Source organism: Pongo abelii, chromosome 20 (assembly GCF_028885655.2).
Source record: "Pongo abelii isolate AG06213 chromosome 20, NHGRI_mPonAbe1-v2.0_pri, whole genome shotgun sequence".
Lineage (NCBI taxonomy): Eukaryota > Metazoa > Chordata > Mammalia > Primates > Hominidae > Pongo > Pongo abelii.
In genome coordinates, this window is record NC_072005.2 from 42,747,393 (window position 1) to 42,773,226 (window position 25,834).

Consider the following 25,834-nt stretch of genomic DNA (forward strand, 5'->3'; position numbering starts at 1 on the left):
GTACCACGTTTTCTTTATCCAGTCTACCATTGATGGGCACCTGGGTTGATTCCATATCATTGCTATTGTGAATAGTGCTGCGATCAACATACAAGTGCATTTGTCCTTTTGGTAGAATGATTTCTTTTCTTTTGGGTAGATACACAGTAATGGGAATGCTGGGTCAAATGGTAGCTCTGTTTTAAGTTCTTTGAGAAATCTCCAGGCTGCTTTTCACACTGGCTGGACTATTTTATGCTCTCACCAACAGTGTATAAGCATTCTCTTTTCTCCACAGCCTCACCAGCATCAGTTGTTTTTTGACTTTTTGTTTGAGATAGAGTCTCGCTGTGTCACGCAGGCTGGAGTGCAGTGGCATCATGATCTTGGCTAACTGCAACCTCCACCTGTTGGGCTCAAACAATTCTCCCACTTCGGCGTCCCAAGTACCTGGGATTATAGGTGCATGCCACCCCACCCAGCTAATTTTTGTATTTTGTGTACAGATGGGGTTTCACCATGTTGCCTAGGCTGGTCTCAAACTCCTGGGTTCAAGCAATCCCCTACCTTGGCCTCCCAAACTGCTAGGATTACAGGAGTGAGCCACTGCACCCAGCTTATATTTGTGTATACGTTAAATCATATATGTTATTTTATGTATGTGTATATATTAAGTTGTATATTCACATATATAATTATATACACATATATTACATTATACACACATATATTTGTTTACTCATGCAATTTGTCTCAGCAGAAGTAAAAACTCATATAAGTAAAATAATATTTACAGGCCAGGCGTGGTGGCTCACATCTGTAATCCCAGCACTTTGGGTGGTTGAGGCGGGAGGATCACCTGAGGTCAGGAGTTTGAGACCAGTGTGGCCAACATGGTAAAACCCCATCTCTACTAAAAATACAAAAATTAGCCGGGCGTGGTGGCACACGCTTGTAATCCCAGCTACTCAGGAGGCTAAGGCAGGAGAATCACTTGAACCCAGGAGGCAGGGTTTGCAGTGAGCCAAGATCACACCATTGCACTCCAGCCTGGGGTACAAGAGCGAAACTCCATCTCAAAAAAAAAAAAAAAAAAAAAAAAAAATTAGCATTGTTTTTGGTGCAAAAGTACTTTAACATCTTAAATGCTCATATAATGGAAGATACTTTAACTCTTAGAAAGAATGTTAGCTCCTTATCTACTATAAAGGTATCCTAATATCTTTGTACCTGAAGTGGTATCTGAGGCAAATTGTTATATTAAAAAAGGAAAATGCTTTATAATAATAAAAAAGTTATATAGTAGCCCTCCCTTATCTGCAAGAGTTGTGTTCTAAGACCCACAGAGGATGTCTGAAAGTGTGAATGGTATTGACCCAATTGCTGTCGATCAGAACACATTTGTTTATATTTTCCAAACACAAATTTAATGTTTTTTTTCCATCTTAATTAAGCACTTATCACACACGTGGCTGTACTTTTTAGAGGTTGGGGTTCAACAAACAAGACTAGCAGAAATTTCTTTTCCTCCTTACACTTTCACAGCTAAAAGATTTGTTCTTACCGTAGATCTTAGCAACCTCAGCACACGACTTATTTTCCTTATTCAGTCAAGAATTTTCACATTTTCACTTAAAGAAAACACTTTAGCGCTCCTCTTCTGCCTATCTAAATTGGCAGCATCACTACTCTTGCATTTTAGGGCCATCATTAGGTAAAATTAGAGTCACTTAAACACAAGCACTGTGATACTGCGGCAGTCAATCTGATAACCAAGTTGGCTACTCACCGACTAAGGGTAGCGCATATAGCATGCATCTGCTGAGCAAAGGGGTGTTCATATCCGAGGCAGAACAAAGCAGGACAGTGAGATATTTCATCACGCTCCTCAAAACAGCACACAATTTAAAGCTTATGAATTGTTTCTTTCGGGAATCTTGCATTTAATATTTTCAGACCACAATTTACTGTGGGTAACCGAAACCGTGGGAAGTAGAACCATGGATAAAGGGGGACTACTGTATATGCTTCTGTATGTGTGCAAATACTTACATGAATCGTGGAGAACATCATGGGAAGATGCTCATCATCTTGTTAACTCGTTATTTCAAGAGTGGAACTGGAGGGGGAATACTGCCTTTCCTTTATATTTATTTGTAATATTTCATTTTCATTATGAACATGTGTTATTTTAGTATTTTTAAATATTAATAAAGACAGGCAAAAACATGTAATTTTAATTCAAGCTGAAATCTTCAAGGCAATCATATATAATTAAATAGAGCAAAGAAAACATTCTAAATTCCTGAAGGGAAAAGGGAAAAGAAAGCACAATGTATAAACCAAGTGAGTCTAAAAGCAACAATGTATCATAATGCCTAAGTTCGTGGGACCAATTCCAATCCAGTCCAAGGAAGCAGAGACTGGCGACCAACATTCCCTTTCAGGCCCCTGCAGGGTCAAGAGCATGCTCCTGGAATAGACTGAGAAACTAGAGCAGGCTAAGTGAGGTGCCAGGAATAAAGACACCGCCTGACTGACACATTCTCCACTCTCCCTACACCCGCTCCTCTCCTCACCTCACTTCCATCAGGCTCCAATTCTGCCCTCTTCCCAAGAGCCTCAGATTGAAACCTTGCAAGGAAGACACCGATTCTCAAAGTCACAGGCTTGGTAATCTGAGCGGCAAAGGTGAATGATCTCGTGCTCCCCCTAATCCCCGCTACTCCCCTCGCCACTGCTGCCCAGTACCTGCCCCCTCCTCCATAATTTGAACTGTCTTCCCAGGACTTGGAGGCGGGTCGGCCCAAGCGCTTCTTACTGGCCAATATGGAACAAACCTCCCCTCTCTTGCACATCCATTGGCTAAAAGATCTGTCTACTTAAATCTGACTGCCACCTTCTTTCTGTGTTGCCGGGATAGGACTGTCTGCCTATTAACAGCTGGTCACGTTTCCCATTGGCCCCCGTTTCCGGAAGCCCGCCCCCACGTTTCCGGGAGCCCGGCGGACGCTGGGTCTGCAAGATGCCATCCGGGCGCACAGTGGGTATAGTGGTTCCGCAACCTTGGGGTGTTCGGCCGAGCGCCTGCCTAACATGGGAGCGCCTGCCTAACCCTCCTGACTGGAGGGTCAGCGGCGGGGAGTCCTGGCCTTCAATCGGCCATCGCCACGGCAGAAACTGGGGCCCGGGCTGCGTCCAGGCCCTTCCCCGTCCGTCCACAGGTCTCATGGGCGCCCCAACTGGGGCTGATGTAGTTTCCCGACCTCTGACATGTAGGATCTGGAGATTAAAGGTATAAAAACGGGGACTTTTCAGCCCACTCAGGTAAAACACCCTTTTTTTTTGGCAGGTGTTTTGTTGCAGAATGCCCCGAGGGGAAGGAGTGACTGCTGGGTTTCGGTTTATAAAATAAAATAAACTCCTGGTTTAGATTATGTTTATAATATGGCTCCCCAACCTTTAAAAAATCCCACTTTTTGCCAGTTGTGTTATTTAGTGGGATGCTGAAGGGGTGGCCTGCGCCTCCACACCTGTGGGCGTTTCTCCTCAGGTGGGACGAGAGACTGAGAAAGAGACACAGAGAAAAAGTATACAGAAAGAAAAGTGGGCCCAGGGGACCGGCGCCAGCACTGGTCTCTGAGTTCCCTCAGTATTTATTGATCATTATCTCTACCATCTTGCAGAGGGGGATGTGGCAGGACAATAGGGTAATAGTGGGGAGAGGGTCAGCAGGAAAACATGTGAACAAAGGTCTATCATAAACAAGGTTAAGAAAAGGTGCTGTGCTTTGATGTGCACGTATACAAACATCTCCGTGCGTTAAAGAGCAGTACTGCCGCTAGCACGTCTCAACTCCAGCCTTAAGGCGGTTTTCTCCTATCTCGGTAAATAGAACATATAATCGAGTTTTACACCGAGACATTCCATTGCCCAGGGATGAGCAGGAGACAGATGCCTTCCTCTTACCTCAACTGCAAAGAGGCCTTCCTCTTTCACTAATCCTCCTCAGCACAGACCCTTTACGGGTGTCCGGCTGGGGGACGGTCAGGTCTTTCCCTTCCCAGGAGGCCATATCTCAGGCTACCACGTGGGGAGAAACCTTGGAGAATACCTGGCTTTCCTGGGAGAAACCTTGGACAATACCTGGCTTTCCTAGGCAGAGTTCCTTGCGGCCTTACGCGGTGTATTGTGTCCCTGGGTACTTGAGATTAGAGAATGGCGATGACTTTTAACAGGCATGCTGCCTTCAAGCACTTTTTTAGCAAATCACATCCTGCATAGCCCTAAATCCATTAAACCTTGAGTCAACACAGCACATGTCTCTGCAAGCACAGGGTTGGGGCTAGGGTTACAGATTAACAGCATCTCAAGGCAGAAGAATTTTTCTTAGTACAGAACAAAATGGAGTCTCTTACGTCTACTTCTTTCTACATAGACACAGTAACAGTCTGATCTCTCTTTCTTTTCCCCACAGGATATGTTCGATAAGGACAGCCAGTTAAAATGGCTTTTTGTTGTTGTTGTTGTTACTAAATAAACCAATTTTTAGTTTTGATTGCCCTAACAAGAGCAACTTCTCAGACTTAATAAAATCACACTTATTTTGAGAAGTTTCTGTGAAAGGCATAGCAAGTTACTTTGGAATTGTTTTAACGAAAATAAATTCCTGGTTTTGGTACCTTAGTAGGAGTATTTCCCCCAATTTCTTTAAAATCTTATTTTTGGGGCATGTATATTATATAGAGTAACTTTTGTGAAAGAAACAGCTAAGGAGGTTTTGGGATTTCCTTTATGAAGTATAACCCTAGTTTTGATTTTTTTTTTTTTTTTTTTTTTGAGACGGAGTCTCGCTCTGTTGCCAGGCTGGAGTGCAGTGGCACAATCTCCGCTCACTGCAGTCTCTGCCTCCCGGATTCAAGTGATTCTCTTGCCTCAGCCTCCCGAGTAGCTGGGATTACAGGTGCATGCCACCATGCCCAGCTAATTTTTGTATTTTTAGTAGAGATGGGGTTTCACCATGTTGGCCAGGATGGTCTCAATCTCTTGACCTCATGATTCACCTGCCTTGGCCTCCCAAAGTGGGTTATGATTTTTTTTATAGTGGTAATGATTCTGTCTTCTTAACTCCTTTAAAATCTTAGTCAGTGGGCTGGGCGCTGTGGCTCACGCCTGTAATCCTAGCACTTTGGGAGGCCGAGGCGGGTGGATCACTTGAGGTCAGGTGTTTGAGACCAGCCTGGCCAACATGGTGAAACCCCATCTCTACTAAAAATACAAAAATTAGCTGGGCGTGGTGGCGGGCGCCTGTAATCCCAGCTACCCAGGAGGCTGAGGCACACGCTTTATAAAACAGCCCCAACATTCTTCATAGGCCTGTCCTTAATTCTCACCACCCCTCTGCTTCTGACATTGTACCTAAAATTTTTTGTTATTATATGAGAACTCTGGAAATGCCCAGCATTAGCCACTAATGTTTCTGTTTGATATTTCCCCATATCTTAATAGTGACCCTCAATCCATTACTCAGATGGGTGTCCTTTTCTTGGATGTCTGGAAACTAATACCAGCTATCCCTCTGATCTCCCTGCTGAGCTACCATTTTGTCCTTTCTTTTCTACAATTGGCGTTCGTAACCCTCAGCTCTTTCATGAGCAGCCTTGATACTTTCGACTCCTTCTAACTCTGAATTTATTACCTGCAGTTTCCATGAGCCAAGTTTAGGGGCCTATGAGATGGTCCCATGTAAATTTTCACATTCCTCAAACCAAAATGTAGTGTTTCCTTCTATCCGGAATGTAGGCCGTAGACCCCGTGGGTATGGGGCATTGTCAACAGTGAGACCACAGCAGTTTTTGTGTCATCTGACAGCATCTCCAAATACCCTTCATGGTTGTCACTGCTTCCCAAGACATTTCCAAGTAACACTTCCCAGTGATGACTTGTTATTTGATATTGTTACTTAATATGTTAAGGTGGCTGTTGTAGGCACTATTACTGTGTAAGAAATTACACCAAAATTTAGTGGCTCAACACAATCATTATGTTTGTGGATTCTCATGTTCATGGTCGAGATTTCAGACAGGGCACAAGGGTGGCCTGCTGTCTCTGTCCATGATGTCTGGCCTTGGCACGGAAGACTCAGCATCTGGGGGCTGGAACCATTTGGAGGCTTGTTCCCTCATATCTGATACCTGGCTTGGGTTGCTGGAAGAGGGGGCTCAGCTGGGACTGAGTGCCTACATGTAGTGTTTCCATATGGCCTTGACTTCCTTACAGCTTGGCAGTCTCAGGGTAGTCAGAATTCTTAGGTGGCACAGGGCTCCAGGGCGGATGCTGAGTGGTCTTTTATGAGGTAACACAACAAATCTACCCAGGATCAAGGAGACAGGACATCGATTCTGCCTCTCAAAGGGAGGTGTGGCCATTTTTTAAAAATTGCCACAGCGACATGCCTATTTAATGTATCAGGAAAATTTAAAGTATCCTGATAGCTGCATTTTTTTTTTTTTTTTTTTTTTTTTTTTTTTTAGACGGAGTCTCACTCTGTCGCCCAGGCTGGAGGAGTGCAGTACCACGATCTTGGCTCATTGCAACCTCTGCCTCTCGGGTTCAAACGATTCTCCTGCCTCAGCCTCCTGAGTAGCTGGGACTACAGGCGTGCGTCACCATGCCCAGCTACTTTTGTATTTTTAGTAGAGACAGGGTTTCACCATGTTGGCCAGGATGGTCTCGATCTCTTGACCTCATGATCTGCCCACCTCAGCCTCCCAAAGTGATGGGATTACAGGGGTGAGCCACTACGCCTGGCCAATAGCTGCATTTCTAAGTAATTGGTCTCCTTTGAAATTCTATGAATTTTATTTCCTGTAGTTTATAGCATTATTTTGAGAAGGGATCAAAGACTCTCCCATATATCAGAAGGATCCTGGACAGAACAGGCTCACTGCCAACCATTTCCCCCAATATATACATGTATATATATATATTTTTTATTTTTTATTTTTTATTTTATTTTTTTTTTTGGAGACACAGTTTCACTCTGTCGCCCAGGCTGGAGTGCAGTGGTGCAATCTCGGCTCACTACAGCCTCTGCCTCATGGATTTGAGCGATTCTCCTGCCTCAGTCTTCCAAGTAGCTGGGGTTACAGTTGTGCACCACCACTCCTGGCTAATTTTTTCTATTTTTAGTAGAGACTGGTTTCATTGTGTTGGCCAGGCTAGTCTTGAACTCCTGGTCTCAGTGATCCGCCCGCCTTGGCCTCCCATAGTGCTGGGATTACAGATGGAGCCATCACGCCCAGCCCACTTCCCCCAATATTTGAAATGCACAGTTTCTGCTCTGGTTCATTGGTCAGGGCAGGACTTTCTCGTTTGCCTTAGACCTAACAGTAGTTTAGAAATTGGCCTGTAACATTTTTTGGCATGATTTCCTTCTGTTTGTGCTGATATTTTTCTCACCTCAAAAAGGATCAGGAGCTTCTTTTCCTTTTTCTTTTTTCCAGGTAGAAATCATGTTTTCTTTTAATTGAATACTTAACTCACAACGTTTCCTCTTTTGCAGCTGCTCTGCTAATAATTAGGTTCCCACCTCTGAAGATCATTAGGAGCTTCATTTCCAATTCCTCTGTTTTGCATGCATTGGAAGGTAGGTTTCCTTGTAAACCAGATTTTGGACTCTGCAGGCTTTGCCAAATGGCCTTTTTACCCTCATGTATATTGCATTTTCTTTGGATAGTCTCATGGATTCTCAAAGATACTGTATTCCAGTATTTTACCATTCATGAGTTTAGAAGTGTGTTTACTTTCCTGAGTTTTCATTTTCTTTTTCTTCTGTCATATGTAATTTACAGAGCAAATACCTACCAGAATGGATAACTTGAGGGATGTGGAAAGTGAGTTTCTTTGCGCTTATCTAGTGAGGGTGATTTTTAGTCAATGAGCATTTGGTATATGCCTGGGAATCCAACAACCGCTATTTAGATTCAGAGCCAGCCTTTATTTATCAGCTTTCTGATGCTGAACTCATCAGTGAACTTCTCTGTATATTTGATTCATCATGAGGAAAATGGTGACACTGAGGGTGACTGATTTCCAAGTTTACATCGGTTGCCCCAGGGGAAGTGCCTGGCCCCCATCTGGTCCTTGCTGCTCTAACTTTGCCCTGTTAATTGAAGAAATGCGGCTGTAAACACTTCCTGGGGTGTTGCTGGCATTTACTGTCCTCCCAGTTTACGGAGAAGCCCATATTTTCAGCCTCTTCCTCTGCTTTCTGTCATTTCTGAACCATCTCACCCGACCTGGTGTAATTTTCATTGTGCGTGAGTTTGCACAGATGTAATTTGGGCCTACATGTCTCCACATAGCCTAATGCCCACATCCCACCTCCACTAGGATCTGGAGCTCAGGACCCACTACCTCCCCGGCCCACTGCAAGCTTGAACATTTGATGGTGGACACCCCTCCCTGACTTTGTATTATGGTGGGTTCTCTTGGGTCTTTTTCTCTGTGGGTCTGTCCTGTGCTATAGTGTATGGAGCCGGGGGGATTTTCCCTGTGTTCCTGAAGGAGGGTCACTAGGAGTTTTTGAGCAAAGAGGGGCTGATGGTTCTTAAGGGTATCCCACAGAAGGGAGAGGCCAGACATATTCAGGAAAATCTTGGTTTTTTATTCTTGTAGGTCCAGATTTTGGATGAATCTCTCTAGAGATTGAACAGGTAAGGCTCACCTTTCAATAGTTACACCAAGAAAGGCCTAGGTGGTGACTTAAGCTTTGGTTTTGGGCGACATGAGAGTGGTCAGGCGGACAGTAGGGAAGTCTACATGTAACCCAAAGGGAAAAGAGAAAAGGCCCCTCAGAAATCAGGGCAAAGTCCCACAGTGTCTCTTTCCCCATAGTGTCACTGGCGTGGGGATTACCTTCCCACTATGTCCCCCAGAAGACATGAGGCCATAGACTGCAGTGCCAGTGGACAGAGGAGCTATGGGGATGGAAGTTTGATTGCTTTATTTAACTGCACACCCCAGTGCGTGTGCGTCTCTTCTGATGCAGAGCCCCAATGGGTAAGCTCTGTGCTTCTCCACACAGTGGATCAGGAGTGGAAGCATTCTGTCTGTTTAGCACTTGACGGTTTGGTTGTGACCTGATGTCATGGTGATAATAGAGGCAATGATCCTAACAGCTTAGAACCGTTCAGCTTGGCTGGGCCCGGTGGCTCACACCTGTAATCCAGCATTTTGGGAGGCTGAGGTGGGTGTATCACCTGAGGTCAGGAGTTTGAGACCAGGCTGGCCAACATGGCGAGACCCCGTCTCTACTAAAAATACAAAAATTAGCCGGGTATGGTGGCACACGCCTGTAATCCTAGCTACTTGGGAGGCTGAGGCAGGAGAATCACTTGAACCCGGAAGGTGGAGGCTTCAGTGAGCTGAGATCTTGCCGTTGCACTCCAGCCTGGGCAATGGAGCGAGACTCTGTTTCAAAAAAAAAAAAAAATTGTTCAGCTTGTGGGTAGGTATTAGGGAAACAGATATTAGGGAAACAGAGAAAGACCTGATTTTGGATTTTTAGCTTTAATGCTTGTGAAAAGCTATAAAAATAATTTTCTGCCCCTAGCTTTAAAGTACTGTTAGTGAGAAATTAAAATTCCTTCAGGAGGATTAAACTGAAGGTGACATTTCTGTTACCCTAATTCCAAAAGTTTTGGTTGTTAGAATTTTCTTTAATGTTCATGAAGAAGTATTTTATATTTTCCATCGCGATTCATTCTCTTTAGCAGGTAATTTTGAACTTTAGTTTCTTAAATACCCAAATTTGGTTTTTCCTCAGTCTTCTCTCTGCTACAGATTTCTGACTTAACAGGAAAGGCAATTTTCCTCAAATAGGGCAAAGAACAGCGGGAACAGTAGAGGGCACCTTCAACCCTAGCATGGAAATGAGGTTCCTGCTTCAAAATGAACCATCACAGCAGTCTTGGCTTTTTGATTTAGACCCTCATTTCTCTTATAATTTGAACTTATATTGGAGAGAAGGGGCCTGTCTCTTAAGCCAGCTAGTTTTTGTACTGGGTATTTATATATCATTTCATTTGTTCCTTAGTGTTTTTTCATTTCTATTATGATTTGTTCTGTGGGCTGTGACTTACCGGTATGTTTTTCACATGTTTATAAAGCTGAGTACTTCTGTATGTCAGCTCAGCACCCCTAGCGTCAGCCATGCTACTCTCCTGCTGTGCATTAGATGGGGACCTGTCCCCCTGCTGAATCTCCTGGGTTCCCGCTGTCAGCACCTGAAGGTACCCACCAGATGTGTCTGTCACTTCCCTCCATCCACCTCTTGTGGTTCTCATGTTTCTGCCTCCCTAGAGACCATTTCTCTCTAGAGCAGTGCTTTGCAATAGAAATACAATGCCAGACACATACGTCATTTTAGATTTTCTAGTAGTCACTTTAGAAAAGTTAAAAAGAGGCTGGGCATGGTAGCTCACACCTGTAATCCCAGCACTTTGGGAGGCTGAGGTGGGCAGATTAGCTGAGGTCAGGAGTTCGAGACCAGCCTGGCCAACATGGTGAAACCCCGTCACTACTAAAAATACAAAAATTAGCTGGGTATGGTAGCAGGTGCCTGGGATTACAGCCTCCCGAGTAGGCTGAGATATGAGAATCACTTGATTCTGGGAGGTGGAGGCTGCAGTGAGCTGAGATCATGTGCACCACTGCAGTCCAACCTTGGCAACAGAGTGAGACTTTGTCTCACAAAAAAAAAAAAAAAAAAAGAAAGAAAGAAAGAAAGAAAAAGGAGCAGGTGAAATTAATAATGTGTTTTATTTCACCTAAAATGTTAGTATTATCGAGAATATCACTTCAACATCTTACCAAAATAAAAATTATTAATGAGATATTTTGCATTCTTCCTCTTTTTTGAGATGGGGTATTGCTTTATTGCCCAGGCTGGAATGCAGTGGCACCAGCATAGCTCACTGCAGCCTCAAACTCCTGGGCTCAAGATCCTCCTGCCTCAGCCTTCCTAGTAGTTAGGACTACAGGCACACACCACCATGCCCAGCTAATTTTTTTTTTTTTTTTTTTTTTTTTTTGAGAGGAAGTCTCACTCTGTCACCTAGGGTGGAGTGCAATGGCATGATCTCAGCTCATTGCAACCTCCACCTCCCAGGTTCAAGTGATTTTCCTGCCTCAGCCTCCTGAGTAGCTGGGACTACAGGCGTGCACCACCATGCCTGGCTAATTTTTTGTATTTTTAGTAGAGACAGGGTTTCACCATGTTGGCCAGGCTGGTCTTGAACTCCTGACCTCAGCTGATCCACCCACCTTGGCCTCCCAAAGTGTTGGGATTACAGGTGTGAGCCACTGCCCCAAGACTTTTTTTTTTTTTTTTTTTTTTGAGATAGGGTGATACGGTCTCACTCTGTCACCCAGGCTGGAGTGCAGTGGTACGATCTTGGCTCACTGCAACCTCTGCCTCCCAGGTTCCAGTGATTTTCCCACCTCAGCTTCCCTAGTAGCTGGGACTACAGGTGCACGCCACCACACCTGGCCAATTTTTGTATTTTTTGTATAGATAGGGTTTCACCATGTTGGCCAGGCTGGTCTCGAACTCCTGACATCAAGTGATCATCTGGCTTGGCCTCCCAAAGTGCTGAGATTACAGGCATGAGTCACTGCACTTGGCCTTAGCAATCTTTCAAGTGCTCAGCAGCCACATGTGGCAGTGGCTGCCTTATTGGACAGCACAGCCCTGGACGGTGATTTTATGTACATCCTCACTGCTCTCTCTGCCTCCTTTATTCCCATCTACCTCCACACCCCTGATGTCTATTGGAGGGAGTCTATTGGGAGTGTGGAGCCTTTCCTGTCCCTAGCATGGATGACATCAGCAGGTGATGATGAAAGTGATAAACAGCATTCTCATCACAAAAAAAAGGCAAGTATTTGAGGTAATGGGTTGGTTAATTTGATTTCATCATTCCACATCGTAATGAAAAATCCTACCATCATTTTATATCCCATAAATATATACAATTTAGAAGATAAAAATCAACCAAAAAATTCTTTGAAATATTTTTAAACAAACATATACAATTTATGGGGTACAATATAATTTGTCAGTATATATAATTTTTTTTATGGGGAGTCAGTTAACACAGGAAACAGCCCCTTGAAAGGGAGATACCCCCACACCCCTGGAGTAGCCCCTAGAGGACTATCGCCTCCCTCTCTCCTCTCTTTCTGTCTTATATTCCTTTAATTTGGAGAATCATTTCAATTCCTTAACATTCTGGCCTGATTTATTCTGTCTTACATTCAAAGGTCACAGTTTTCCTCTCACCCTCATTTCAGTCTTTTCCCATAAGATGTGAGGTGCCTTTTTGTCTTGGTTGGGCATTTATTTGCAATACAAGAATGATTGTTTTCTTTGATACATTAATGACTTAGATACTTTTCCTAGTAAAATGTATCTTAACAGAATTCTGAATTAATTCTAGAATTAAACTAGACAGCATTTTGATAAGGTGTGTATAGAGCTCCTTATGTTTCTTCCTTGATTTTTAAAATGACATATTTAGGTCTATATATTTTAGGATATAAGATCTCTATGTGTTGCTTTGCTTCATTGAACATTTTTGGTGATTATTTTTATTTTCTGTGTATTTTAGGATTTCCATTAAACTATATTCTCATTTCAAAAATGAAAATTTATTTTTGCAAATTTCTATCTGATGGAATTATTTTAATGTAGGAAAGGTTCATAAAAAATGGGTGTAGTAATTGTGTTCTTTCCTATGCTCGAATGGAAAATGATGAGGGAACATGATGTTAGAGTTGCAGTGAGAAGGGGTGGAAAAGAGGGATTCCAGAGTGCCAGGCACACAGGTTTTCTGGAAGGTTTACATGAGGACTGCTGTGGTTTGAATGTGTTCCCCGAAGTTCATGTGTTGGAAACTCAACCCCTAATGCAACAGTGTTGACCAGTGGAACCTTTAAGAGGTGTTTAGGTGATGAAGGCTCTGCCCTCATGAATGGATGAAGGTAGAGTGGGTTAGATAGCTTGGGAGGGGGTTCCTGATAAAAGGATGAGGTTGGCTTCCTTCCCTTTCTCTCTTTCCCCCTCCCCCCCTCACATGTGGTCACTCTCTTGCCCTTCCACCTTCCACCATAGGACGGCACAGCAAGACCTTCACCAGATGCAGGCCCCTCACTTTCCCAGTGTCCAGAACCGTAAACCAAGTGAACTCTTGCTTATAAATCACCCAGTCTGTGGTATTCTGTTATAGCAACACAAACGGACTAAGACAGGGACACTGAGTGGGCTCTTCTCTCTACTTGATGGAGCGCTCCCTGCGTGGTGCCTTGTATTTGTAGACATGATGCTGTAAATGCTCTTTGAATGTCTTGAAGGCTTTTATGTTTGAGGAATTTACAAAGAAGCCCCTACAGGCTTCAGGTCCCTTCTTCTGTTGCTTCTTTGCTCTTTAGTACCTCCCCTAACCTGGTATTAAATTAGATCATAGTGTAGTCCTTGCACCAACAGTATCAGTAGCACCTGAAAATCATGCTGGAAATACAGATTCACAGGCTGCTCCCCAGAATACTGAAGAAGAAACTCTAGGAGTGAGACCCAACAATCTGTATTTAACAAGCCCCCCAGGTGAGTCTGATGCACACAGAAATGTGAGCTGCTGTATTAGATGGTGCTGAGTTCATGCCACCGAATCACTGACACACACGTCTGCTCACTGCTTGCTCTTTCCACAGGCCCCTGGATCCTCCTGGAATCCCCGATCCCTGTTGCTCCCTCGGGGAGATTTTAGTCCCTGTTACTTGAAGCATGTCTTTCAGAGCTCCGCACCACCCAGCTTGGGTATCTGGTGAGTTCTGTGGTCTACGTGTCCATGTTTGTGACATTCTGGGAAGGGTGGCCCAGGCTGTGATTTGCCATCTACTGCAGGCTATGGATGGTATTCAGAAGGGAGGGGAGATGCTGTGTGCGTGTTCTGAAGAGTTTCCCACTAAACAGACCAACCCTCTCTATAACTATTTGATTTTTACTTTATCTCCTTGTTGACTTCACAGTGTCAGTGCAGTTTGTGTAAACATCTCTACAGGGTGATGCATGCAGATAAATGTTTATGTGAACATATAAAGTCTGCATGTGTGGGTGAACACTCCACATCATGTCATTGTCTATCATTACATATCTATTGTGTCTGGCTCATTCGTCTGATTTTCTGTCATTTTACCTACTTTTACCTGAAGTACTATGACTATTTAATAACTATTAAATATTTCATTTCAGCTACACCTCTATGGTATTTTTTCTCCTTACATCAGACCTTCCTCCCTTACTGGACTTCAGTGTGGGACCTGCAGGTCTCAGAGCTTCTGGGAAGTCCCAGCTTTTCTTGAATGTTCTCTCTCTGGCCAGCTCAGGCTGGAACAGTGGGTTTTGGTGCCACCCTGTGGCTATAGGTGATAAGCCGGCTGTTCTTCACTGACCCGGTCTTACCTTGAACCCTGGAGTTCTCACAGGCATGGATTTAAATGCTGTGTCTTTCTAAGGGCAGATTATGCCCATTTTCCTTATCTCCCTCCTAAGGGGCTGTTTCCTGTGTTTATTTACTCCCCGTTTTAAAAAAATATATGTATATATGTATATATAGACAAATTAGATTGTACCCCATAAACTGCATGTTTTAAAAATACTTCAAATAGTTTATTTTTTTCTTGCTGATTCTTATCTATTTTCTAAATTGTATATATTTATGGGGTATAAAATGATGTTGTGATTTTTCAATACAGTGCGGAATGAGAATCAAATTATCCTATCCGTTACCTCAACTACTTGACCTTTTTTTGTGATGAGAATGCTGTTTATCACTTTCACTCACCAGCTCCTGCTGTCTTCCTTGCTGGGGACAGGAAAGGCTCCACACTTGACTTTCCCTCCTGTTGTCTTATCCGCTGTCAACCCCTGAATGTACCCTCCAGGATTGTCTTATACACCTTCTACATCTAGCTCGATCATTGTGCACCCACCTTCCTCCCAGGGACTGTCCTTAGGGAGTGACTTTATGCACAGACTTCACATGCTCGTCCTGCCTTCTTCATCCCCAAAAGCCCCATCTGATTATTTCTTCCCTCTCATTTCCTGTTATGCTGTTGGTTTTCTAACCTGAAGGGTAACTTCTTACTCCTTAGTTTTTTGCCTTAATTTCTAAGTCATAGGCTACTTTCAGGCTAAAAGTTTTCCTCCAGCCGTGGTGTTAGTCTGATTCTGTAACTCTTGGTAGGTAGTTTACTCTTTGTAAATTTTTTGTTTGTTTTTGAGACAGAGTCTCACTCTATCACCCAGGCTGTAGTATAGTGGTGCCATCTCAGCTCACTGCAACCTCCGGTTCCCGGGCTCAAGCAGTTCTCTTGCCTCAGCCTCCTGAGTAGCTGGGATTATGGGTACGTGCCACCATAGTCAGCTAATTTTTGTATTTTTAGTAGAGACAGCATTTCACCATGTCAGCCAGGTTTGTCTCGAACTCTTGACCTCAAGTGATTCGCCCGCCTTGGCCTCCCAAAATACTGGGATTACAGGGGTGAGTCACCGCACCCCACCCCTTGGCACTATATTTAAGTGATGATATTTTTGGACACTGAGGTAGCCTCATTCCACAGGTTTAGATCTGAAGCATTTTCACTATTGCTTCTTCCCATGTATTTCCTGGTTTGCAGGTCAGTTTCTTCTTTTAACTCATCATTGACACAGTGGTTTATGTGGCTTTTAATTTCAAAAAATATTTTTAAAATTTCTTTTTGCCGATTTTTATCTATGTTAATTTTAACTAGACATGTTCCCTGGATGGACATCACTAGTTATTTTTTTTTTCACTCTTTATAATTTAGATGGATTTTCACATCTCACGTCAGCTAAGAGTGTGGGAAATAGGACTCGTTAAAGCACAGATATCACAAGTGATTCAGATTCACGAGGGTAACCCAGATGAGGGTATATCGTTGTACCTGGCCCGCATCACTCAGTAACTGTCACCTTTGATTTATTGATTTATTTGAGATGGAGTTTGGTTCTGTCCCTGAGGCTGGAGTGCAATGGCGTGATCTCTGCTCACTACAACCTCTGCCTCCCAGGTTCAGAGTGATTCTCCTGCCTCAGCCTCTTTAGCTGGGATTACAGGCACCCGCCACCATGCGCAGCTAATTTTTGTATTTTTAGTAGAGAGGAGCTTTCACCATATTGGCCAGGCTGGTCTTGAACCTCAAATGATCTGCCCACCTTGGCCTCCCAAAGTGCTAGGATTACAGGCTGCAGCTACCGAGCCCAACCTGTCACCTTGATTTAAATGAATGCAGCTTTCTTGGTGTCCTGATGTTTGTGAATTTCTGTGGAGTTTGATATTGCTCCTTTTGCTGCTTGTTCTGTTTTTCCAGAGTCCCCTTATCACTTGACCTGCTGTTATATTATGTTTGATTTATTACAGATACCCCATCAGCCTGAGTGTCTTAAAGGCCTTTATACACATATGTCTACACATAGGGATTTGGATTATCTCGGGATCCCACATCCTCACTGTCCCCTGTCCCCCCGCAACATCCCCCACCAATACCTTTCTGAAGTTTTCTAGTCTCTCTGTTTTGGTTGTGCTCCTTAAAGCCCAGCCCCATGCCTGACTTTGGTTCCCAGTGAGCATTGTACATTTGTGGATATTAAATCTTTGGCAAGGTCATTTACCTGGGCTGGAAAAGGGCTCTTGGCTGACCTCCTTCCTAAACACCCACCCAATAGGAGAGGCTGATACTCAACATGCAAACCTTGTGTTTTACTTCTCCAGGCGAAGGGATATTGGAAGACATTCTGGAAGGGGTGGGGTGTGAAGATTTAAAAATAATCTTTGAATATCTGCTTCGTGATAGGTCTTGGAGGTGCCTTGTGGGTGTGGCTTTGGAGGGATGGTTACGAGGAAATTGTGGATATTAAGGAAGTCAGGAAAGGAAAAGATCAGTCACAATTCAACAATTCAGAGAAAGCTCCTAAGGGACTTTCTGGCTGCTTGATGCCCAGAGGCCAGGCCCTCACTTCGTATTAAGGCTCATGACTGTGGATAGAGAATTTAAAGGGGCACCAAAAAAACCTCACTAATCAAGATAAACATATTTTTAATGTAATACCTTTAAAAATGCAAATCAATGCACAAAATAAACGCCCATGTTGAACAAAATGGTTATAATTGTGCCTTCTCTTCAACACCAGCCCACCCTCCAGAAGTTTCCTTCAAGCCGTACCTGTAAGATTAAAAAAAGAGAAAAATAAAAACCTGTAAGTTAAAAGATAAAAATGAGCTGGGTGTGGGGGCTCACGCCTGTAATCCCAGCACTTTGGGAGGCCGAGGCAGGTGGATCACTTGAGGTCAGGAGTTCGAGACCAGGCTGGGCAATGTGGTGAAACACCCTCTCTACTAAAAATACAAAAAAAAAAAAAAAAAAAAAAAAAAAATTTAGCAGGGCACAGTGGCAGGTGCCTGTAATCTCAGCTACTTGGGAGGCTGAGGCAGGAGAATCGCTTGAACCTAGGAGGCGGAGGTTGCAGTGAGCCAAGAGCATGCCATTGCACTACATCCTGGGAGACAGATCAAGACTCTGTCTCAAAAAAACAAACATCTCGGGAATTTCTGGCTCAAGCCTCTGATCCTCACCACCACTATCACCAGGGGATCTTTTGCTGTTCACCCAAGTCCAGCCTTCATCCCCTAAAATCCTGGGGAAATGGAACCAGACTCTCCCCATCTCCATTCCGGGAGTTTGCCCCAAGCCAATCTTGTTCTCCCTGAAAACAACCTTGGGGTTCCCCGTCCTGGTACACCCTCCTACTCTAGGGACACAGGGTCGATGTCGCCCCCAAACCGGGAGTCCCAGGAGACCATCGCCTCTCCCTGAACTGCTTCTGCCCCAACCTGGCATCTGCTCGGGGAAAGGGCACCCCAGGGTGGAGACTTGCGTGGTGAACTCAGCTCACCTTCAGGTGAAGGTCAGCACACACTGGCCATCCGGGACCACATTTCCCAGAATCCTTTGGCGGTCCCGCGATGCTCTTGTGGTGAGCAGATCTCACTGGGTCGCAGAGGACAAACTTGTCCGTGTCACTTAGGCATCTTAACACTTGGCTCCTAAGCTTGGTTGTGTGCGCTATGCAGATGTGAGAGGCACCCCGTGTGGGCAAAGCCAACTGCTTGCCCACCTCTCTGGCTCCAAAACTACAATCCCCAGAGGCCTCTGCGGTCACTTCCACTACCCACCCTACACACCTTCTGTGTGTCGCGTTAATGTCAGAAGCACTTCTGCTTGGTGGCCCTGGCTGGTTAGGCTGGTTGGCACCCAGGGAGGCACCCAGGTCTTCCCCACGCCTCTGCACCTCATTACCTGACTGGCTTCTGGATCCGCAGCGTGTATCTGCAGTCCGTGAGTCCCCTACAGGCAGTCAGCATGCCCCTCTGCATGTCCCTGTGTTACTCATGGGGACGCAGTCTGGGATCCGTAGAGCTGTCTCAGAACTAGGGCCCTCTCCTATGGGCACCTCCAGGCCATTTTCCTTTCACTGGAGCCCACCAGGTTAGAGACAGACCCTCACTCTGTTGCTTGGGGACAAGGGCTTCACTCCCTGGCCCGAGCTTCGGGCTGAGCTAGAGGGTGCGGGGTCATCCTGGGCCCCCTCTGGATGGGAATTGGCTGCCCTAGTGATTTCTGTGACATCCCTGACCCAATAGTGGGGCTCTGGAGCGGACTCCGCTTCACCCCATGGGAAGGGGGTTTCCACCTGAGAGTCAAAAAAGAGGTGAGAATTACGTGTAATTCCATCTTGGCTGTCAACAGGATGGAACCTGTTAAATTTTCTTGCCCTGGAGGCTGCCTTGTTGGTACTGGGGAAAGTTCATTCCTAGTCCTGGAAAAGTGGCTCATTCTAACTGGAGTCCTCCCTCAGCATTCCTTTCTGCTGCATCCATACTGCAGTCATTCATGTAGTTAATTGTAAACACACATGGAATGGTTTAAATAAAAGCACAGATATGTGTGTGCTTAATTGTTCAGTGATGTGGATAAAGGGCAGGGACAACAGAGATGCCTGTGATTTCAAGGGCTTGGGGAGGATTCCTACAAGTAGAGCTGTCTCAGCTGCCCCTGACTGGTTTCATACCTTGGAGATTCCGGGGAAGGCATTCCAGTCGTAGGCGGAAGGAAGCATAGTCTGAGGCTGAGCTCTTGCTACAGTGTAGGAAGGATTATGGTCGCCAAGAGCCTTCTTAAGGTTGATTTTTAAATATCCATAGCTGAAGATGCAGACTAGATGTTCACACATAGAACAAGGAGAAGCTTGATAGAGTCTGACCTAAATTTTACATTTGAGAACACTTTCACCTTCCGGCAAATGGGACATTTCACCCAAAATTCGAAATTCCCTCCTTCTCTGAAAATAAATCTGCCCTAACTCTGCAGAGTTATTTTTTTTTTCTTTTTTTTTGAGACAGAGTTTTCTGTTTGTGGCCCAGACTGGAGTGCAGAGGCGTAATCTCCACTGATCGCAAACTCTGCCACCCCGGTTCAACCGATACTCCTGCCTCAGCCTCCCAAAGAGCTGGGATTTACAGGTATACGCCACCACTCCGAGCTAATTTTCCTGTATTTTTTTTTTAGTAAGACACGGAGTTTCACCATGTTGGTTAGCCTGGTGTCGATCCCCCGACCTAAGGTGACCCATCCGCCTCAGCCTCCAAAAGTGCTGGGATTAAAGGTGTCAGACACCTCACTTGGCCAGTCGGCCAAGTGAGAACACTCTGCCACTGTTCTTAGTGTCAGCCCCCGAAACTGCAGCTTCTCCTTCACGCGACTACCACCCACTGGTGAGAGAGCAGCCCACACACAGGCAGAGGTGTCCTCGACATCACAAGGGCACCACTTTTGGGGAGACTCACCGGCACACCGTCCGCGCACGCCTCAGGCTGGGATCCCGCGCTGCCTCCCCGGCGATCTGTCTGAGGTTTCTTCCTCCTGGGGTTTCTTCCTGCTGCTGGACCCTCCGCGAATCCCGGCCTCCGGAGACCGTCCTGGTAACTACCCTGGCCAGGACTGGTCTCAGCCCCGACTCTGACGCACGATCACACAGGGCTCCTACTTCGCCAAGTCTCAGGGACCCATCCCCGGGCAACGAACGGTGGCGGTCACTGTGACCGAAGCGGCGGCTGGGGACTCGCGCATGCGCACTGGCGACGCCGACTCCCCCGCCCCCCTGACTCCGGAGAGTCAGGCTGCGGACCCTTTAAAAAATGGCGGCGAGGCGGCGGCTGCGGGGACCGGGGCGGCGGTGCTGGCCGTTGCGGCGGGGGAGGCGGCGGGTGGGAAGAGGACCACCAGAGGGGCCTGCCGGAGACCCGGGGTCGGACCCATAGGAGTCCTGTGGTCAGGACCTCCTTGTTCGCTCTTCCGCCTCGGTTCCCGGTGGAGGAGGAGCTTCGGGGTGCCGGCTGGGCTGTGCGGACTCCTCTTGGGATCCGATGATGGATCCCACCGGGTGATCGGGAATGGGGTTCCAATGCATTGGGGCGGAGAGGGTCTCGCTGGGGCACAGAAAGATCCCCAGGGCCGCAAGGCGTGCTGTCCGCTACAAAGGCACTGACCCATGAGCCCACTGCCTCCCTCCCTGGGTGGAGCAGGGGCCTGCCTTCATCTCCAAGGCCCGGGGGCTCCGGCATCCCGACGCGGCTTCCGGCGACCCGTGCAAAGAGAGACACAGGCGAGTCCGAGATGCAGCCGGTGTGACCACACGTGGCACCGACGTCCCGCGAGAGCACATGCAGTGACCGTGTGTCTTTGAGGCCGTAGGGGGCGACGACGAGACGGACAGGGATGTCCGGGCGTGCGCCCGGGGGCCACTGCCGACGTGCCCCACAGAGCGGAGGAAAAGCCAAGCACACCTGAAAACCTGCGAGACAGGGCCTTTGCGGGAGTCCAGGCCACATTCAGGGAGGCCCGCCAGAGGGGCCGAGAGGTTTCCACAGAGTACACCCCACCCCCGCCCCGCCACCGGGTAGGTACCCCTGACGCAACCTCCCCTGCACCCAGCAAAAAGCCAGTCCCGTTGGCTCCCTGACATCCGTGGCAGCCAGAAGATTCAGTGCTAGAACGCACTTTCCCCAGGAGCAGAGGAACCGCTTGGCCCTCAAGAATCAGAGAGGAAGTGCAGGTGGGATGCAACACCGCCTTTCCTAGAAGGCCAGTGTCAGGAACGGTGGGCTTGCCTCCCGCTCTTCCCGGACCGAGCGCGCAGCCATCACTTGGGCCATGGAGACCAAGAGAGCTTCCCTGTCCCACACAGGTATGGAAGCCCAGAGCTCCAGGATCACCACCCCTGCCCAGTCATCCGGAAAGAGGTGTGGAGAGGGAAACAATCAGGACACGGACCTCCACGAGGTATCTCCCTGATGGACTGGGAAGTCTTCCTGTTGAAGACATTCAGCCAGATTAAGAAGCCGCTAGGCTTCTCAGAAACGGGGCAGACAGAGCAAGAGGGAGGACAGAGCAGAGGCCAGAGCCCAGGCAGGATAAGGGGCCATGCCACCACCACGGGCATCCGGGGAGGAGTGTCAAACGGGTGACTCGGCCAGGAAGGCCAGCCTTCGAGTGGCAGAGATGCTTGCCCCATCCCGTTGCCGGCTTCCTTCTGCCTCCCTGCGTCGAGCTGTGGCTAGATTGCTCGATGAGGGCAGAGGGCGAAAAGAGTGAGCACCATCTTCTTGAAGGTGTGCGGGCACGCTCCTGCGGGTGGACAATGAGCACCTGGGAGGCCGTTGTCCTTGGTTGGGGAGCGGTCGTCTGGATCCTAGCAAAGAGGCTGCTCCGGATGTGGAGGGGATGAAAACCCCTGCGGGTCCGGCGCAGATGCCCACCTCGCCCAGGCCTTCACAGACCCCCAGACTGGAACCGCCGGGAAAACGACTGCCAACCGGCCACACGACCCAGGCAGAGACGCGGGGACAGGCTGAGCAGAAGAAAGGCCGCCGTGCAAGAAACCCACCCTCCGGCGCACAGGGCACATGTGTCCCAAGGAACACGCACACACACACGGACAGAGACAGAAAGAGAGAGCGACGGAAAGGGCGAGAAGGGAGAGAGACAGAGAGACGTAAGAGAGAGACAGAAGTGGGCACACAGACACGCACACACGCACACGCGCGCGCACACACACACACACACGCACACGCACCCGTAACGCACACAGACATACAGCGGGTAACACCCACCCCCAGGCAGCCCCTGAAGCTGCCGGGTTCTGCTCTGCGCGACTACGACCCAGCGGTGAGAGAGCAGCCCACGGGCACACAGGCAGAGGTGTCCTCGACATCACAAGGGCACCACTTTTGGGGAGACTCACCGGCACACCGTCCGCGCACGCCTCAGGCTGGGATCCCGCGCTGCCTCCCCGGCGATCTGTCTGAGGTTTCTTCCTCCTGGGGTTTCTTCCTGCTGCTGGACCCTCCGCGAATCCCGGCCTCCGGAGACCGTCCTGGTAACTACCCTGGCCAGGACTGGTCTCAGCCCCGACTCTGACGCACGATCACACAGGGCTCCTACTTCGCCAAGTCTCAGGGACCCATCCCCGGGCAACGAACGGTGGCGGTCACTGTGACCGAAGCGGCGGCTGGGGACTCGCGCATGCGCACTGGCGACGCCGACTCCCCCGCCCCCCTGACTCCGGAGAGTCAGGCTGCGGACCCTTTAAAAAATGGCGGCGAGGCGGCGGCTGCGGGGACCGGGGCGGCGGTGCTGGCCGTTGCGGCGGGGGAGGCGGCGGGTGGGAAGAGGACCACCAGAGGGGCCTGCCGGAGACCCGGGGTCGGACCCATAGGAGTCCTGTGGTCAGGACCTCCTTGTTCGCTCTTCCGCCTCGGTTCCCGGTGGAGGAGGAGCTTCGGGGTGCCGGCTGGGCTGTGCGGACTCCTCTTGGGATCCGATGATGGATCCCACCGGGTGATCGGGAATGGGGTTCCAATGCATTGGGGCGGAGAGGGTCTCGCTGGGGCACAGAAAGATCCCCAGGGCCGCAAGGCGTGCTGTCCGCTACAAAGGCACTGACCCATGAGCCCACTGCCTCCCTCCTTCCTGGGTGGAGCAGGGGCCTGCCTTCATCTCCAAGGCCCGGGGGCTCCGGCATCCCGACGCGGCTTCCGGCGACCCGTGCAAAGAGAGACACAGGCGAGTCCGAGATGCAGCCGGTGTGACCACACGTGGCACCGACGTCCCGCGAGAGCACATGCAGTGACCGTGTGTCTTTGAGGCCGTAGGGGGCGACGACGAGACGGACAGGGATGTCCGGGCGTGCGCCCGGGGGCCACTGCCGACGTGCCCCACAGAGCGGAGGAAAAGCCAAGCACACCTGAAAACCTGCGAGACAGGGCCTTTGCGGGAGTCCAGGCCACATTCAGGGAGGCCCGCCAGAGGGGCCGAGAGGTTTCCACAGAGTACACCCCACCCCCGCCCCGCCACCGGGTAGGTACCCCTGACGCAACCTCCCCTGCACCCAGCAAAAAGCCAGTCCCGTTGGCTCCCTGACATCCGTGGCAGCCAGAAGATTCAGTGCTAGAACGCACTTTCCCCAGGAGCAGAGGAACCGCTTGGCCCTCAAGAATCAGAGAGGAAGTGCAGGTGGGATGCAACACCGCCTTTCCTAGAAGGCCAGTGTCAGGAACGGTGGGCTTGCCTCCCGCTCTTCCCGGACCGAGCGCGCAGCCATCACTTGGGCCATGGAGACCAAGAGAGCTTCCCTGTCCCACACAGGTATGGAAGCCCAGAGCTCCAGGATCACCACCCCTGCCCAGTCATCCGGAAAGAGGTGTGGAGAGGGAAACAATCAGGACACGGACCTCCACGAGGTATCTCCCTGATGGACTGGGAAGTCTTCCTGTTGAAGACATTCAGCCAGATTAAGAAGCCGCTAGGCTTCTCAGAAACGGGGCAGACAGAGCAAGAGGGAGGACAGAGCAGAGGCCAGAGCCCAGGCAGGATAAGGGGCCATGCCACCACCACGGGCATCCGGGGAGGAGTGTCAAACGGGTGACTCGGCCAGGAAGGCCAGCCTTCGAGTGGCAGAGATGCTTGCCCCATCCCGTTGCCGGCTTCCTTCTGCCTCCCTGCGTCGAGCTGTGGCTAGATTGCTCGATGAGGGCAGAGGGCGAAAAGAGTGAGCACCATCTTCTTGAAGGTGTGCGGGCACGCTCCTGCGGGTGGACAATGAGCACCTGGGAGGCCGTTGTCCTTGGTTGGGGAGCGGTCGTCTGGATCCTAGCAAAGAGGCTGCTCCGGATGTGGAGGGGATGAAAACCCCTGCGGGTCCGGCGCAGATGCCCACCTCGCCCAGGCCTTCACAGACCCCCAGACTGGAACCGCCGGGAAAACGACTGCCAACCGGCCACACGACCCAGGCAGAGACGCGGGGAGAGGCTGAGCAGAAGAAAGGCCGCCGTGCAAGAAACCCACCCTCCGGCGCACAGGGCACATGTGTCCCAAGGAACACGCACACACACACGGACAGAGACAGAAAGAGAGAGCGACGGAAAGGGCGAGAAGGGAGAGAGACAGAGAGACGTAAGAGAGAGACAGAAGTGGGCACACAGACACGCACACACGCACACGCGCGCGCACACACACACACACACGCACACGCACCCGTAACGCACACAGACATACAGCGGGTAACACCCACCCCCAGGCAGCCCCTGAAGCTGCCGGGTTCTGCTCTGCGCGACTACGACCCAGCGGTGAGAGAGCAGCCCACGGGCACACAGGCAGAGGTGTCCTCGACATCACAAGGGCACCACTTTTGGGGAGACTCACCGGCACACCGTCCGCGCACGCCTCAGGCTGGGATCCCGCGCTGCCTCCCCGGCGATCTGTCTGAGGTTTCTTCCTCCTGGGGTTTCTTCCTGCTGCTGGACCCTCCGCGAATCCCGGCCTCCGGAGACCGTCCTGGTAACTACCCTGGCCAGGACTGGTCTCAGCCCCGACTCTGACGCACGATCACACAGGGCTCCTACTTCGCCAAGTCTCAGGGACCCATCCCCGGGCAACGAACGGTGGCGGTCACTGTGACCGAAGCGGCGGCTGGGGACTCGCGCATGCGCACTGGCGACGCCGACTCCCCCGCCCCCCTGACTCCGGAGAGTCAGGCTGCGGACCCTTTAAAAAATGGCGGCGAGGCGGCGGCTGCGGGGACCGGGGCGGCGGTGCTGGCCGTTGCGGCGGGGGAGGCGGCGGGTGGGAAGAGGACCACCAGAGGGGCCTGCCGGAGACCCGGGGTCGGACCCATAGGAGCCCTGTGGTCAGGACCTCCTTGTTCGCTCTTCCGCCTCGGTTCCCGGTGGAGGAGGAGCTTCGGGGTGCCGGCTGGGCTGTGCGGACTCCTCTTGGGATCCGATGATGGATCCCACCGGGTGATCGGGAATGGGGTTCCAATGCATTGGGGCGGAGAGGGTCTCGCTGGGGCACAGAAAGATCCCCAGGGCCGCAAGGCGTGCTGTCCGCTACAAAGGCACTGACCCATGAGCCCACTGCCTCCCTCCTTCCTGGGTGGAGCAGGGGCCTGCCTTCATCTCCAAGGCCCGGGGGCTCCGGCATCCCGACGCGGCTTCCGGCGACCCGTGCAAAGAGAGACACAGGCGAGTCCGAGATGCAGCCGGTGTGACCACACGTGGCACCGACGTCCCGCGAGAGCACATGCAGTGACCGTGTGTCTTTGAGGCCGTAGGGGGCGACGACGAGACGGACAGGGATGTCCGGGCGTGCGCCC

At 49.3% G+C, this 25,834-nt stretch overlaps 2 long non-coding RNA genes across 2 annotated transcripts; one reads left to right on the forward strand and one right to left on the reverse strand.

Annotated features, from left to right (window-relative positions):
* Window positions 1-2,975: 2,975 nt before the first annotated feature.
* On the forward strand, window positions 2,976-8,694 carry LOC103888594 (uncharacterized). The gene is made up of 4 exons (XR_002912441.3): window positions 2,976-3,274; window positions 7,544-7,627; window positions 8,374-8,461; window positions 8,659-8,694. It is a non-coding gene; the product is annotated as an uncharacterized LOC103888594 (long non-coding RNA).
* Window positions 8,627-25,115, reverse strand: LOC129051953 (uncharacterized). Its single transcript, XR_010138487.1, has 7 exons — window positions 24,883-25,115; window positions 19,968-24,489; window positions 19,193-19,384; window positions 18,421-18,814; window positions 18,017-18,186; window positions 17,173-17,286; window positions 8,627-9,453 (listed from the first exon to the last, which is right to left on the reverse strand). It is a non-coding gene; the product is annotated as an uncharacterized LOC129051953 (long non-coding RNA).
* Between the last annotated feature and the right edge of the window lie 719 nt (window positions 25,116-25,834).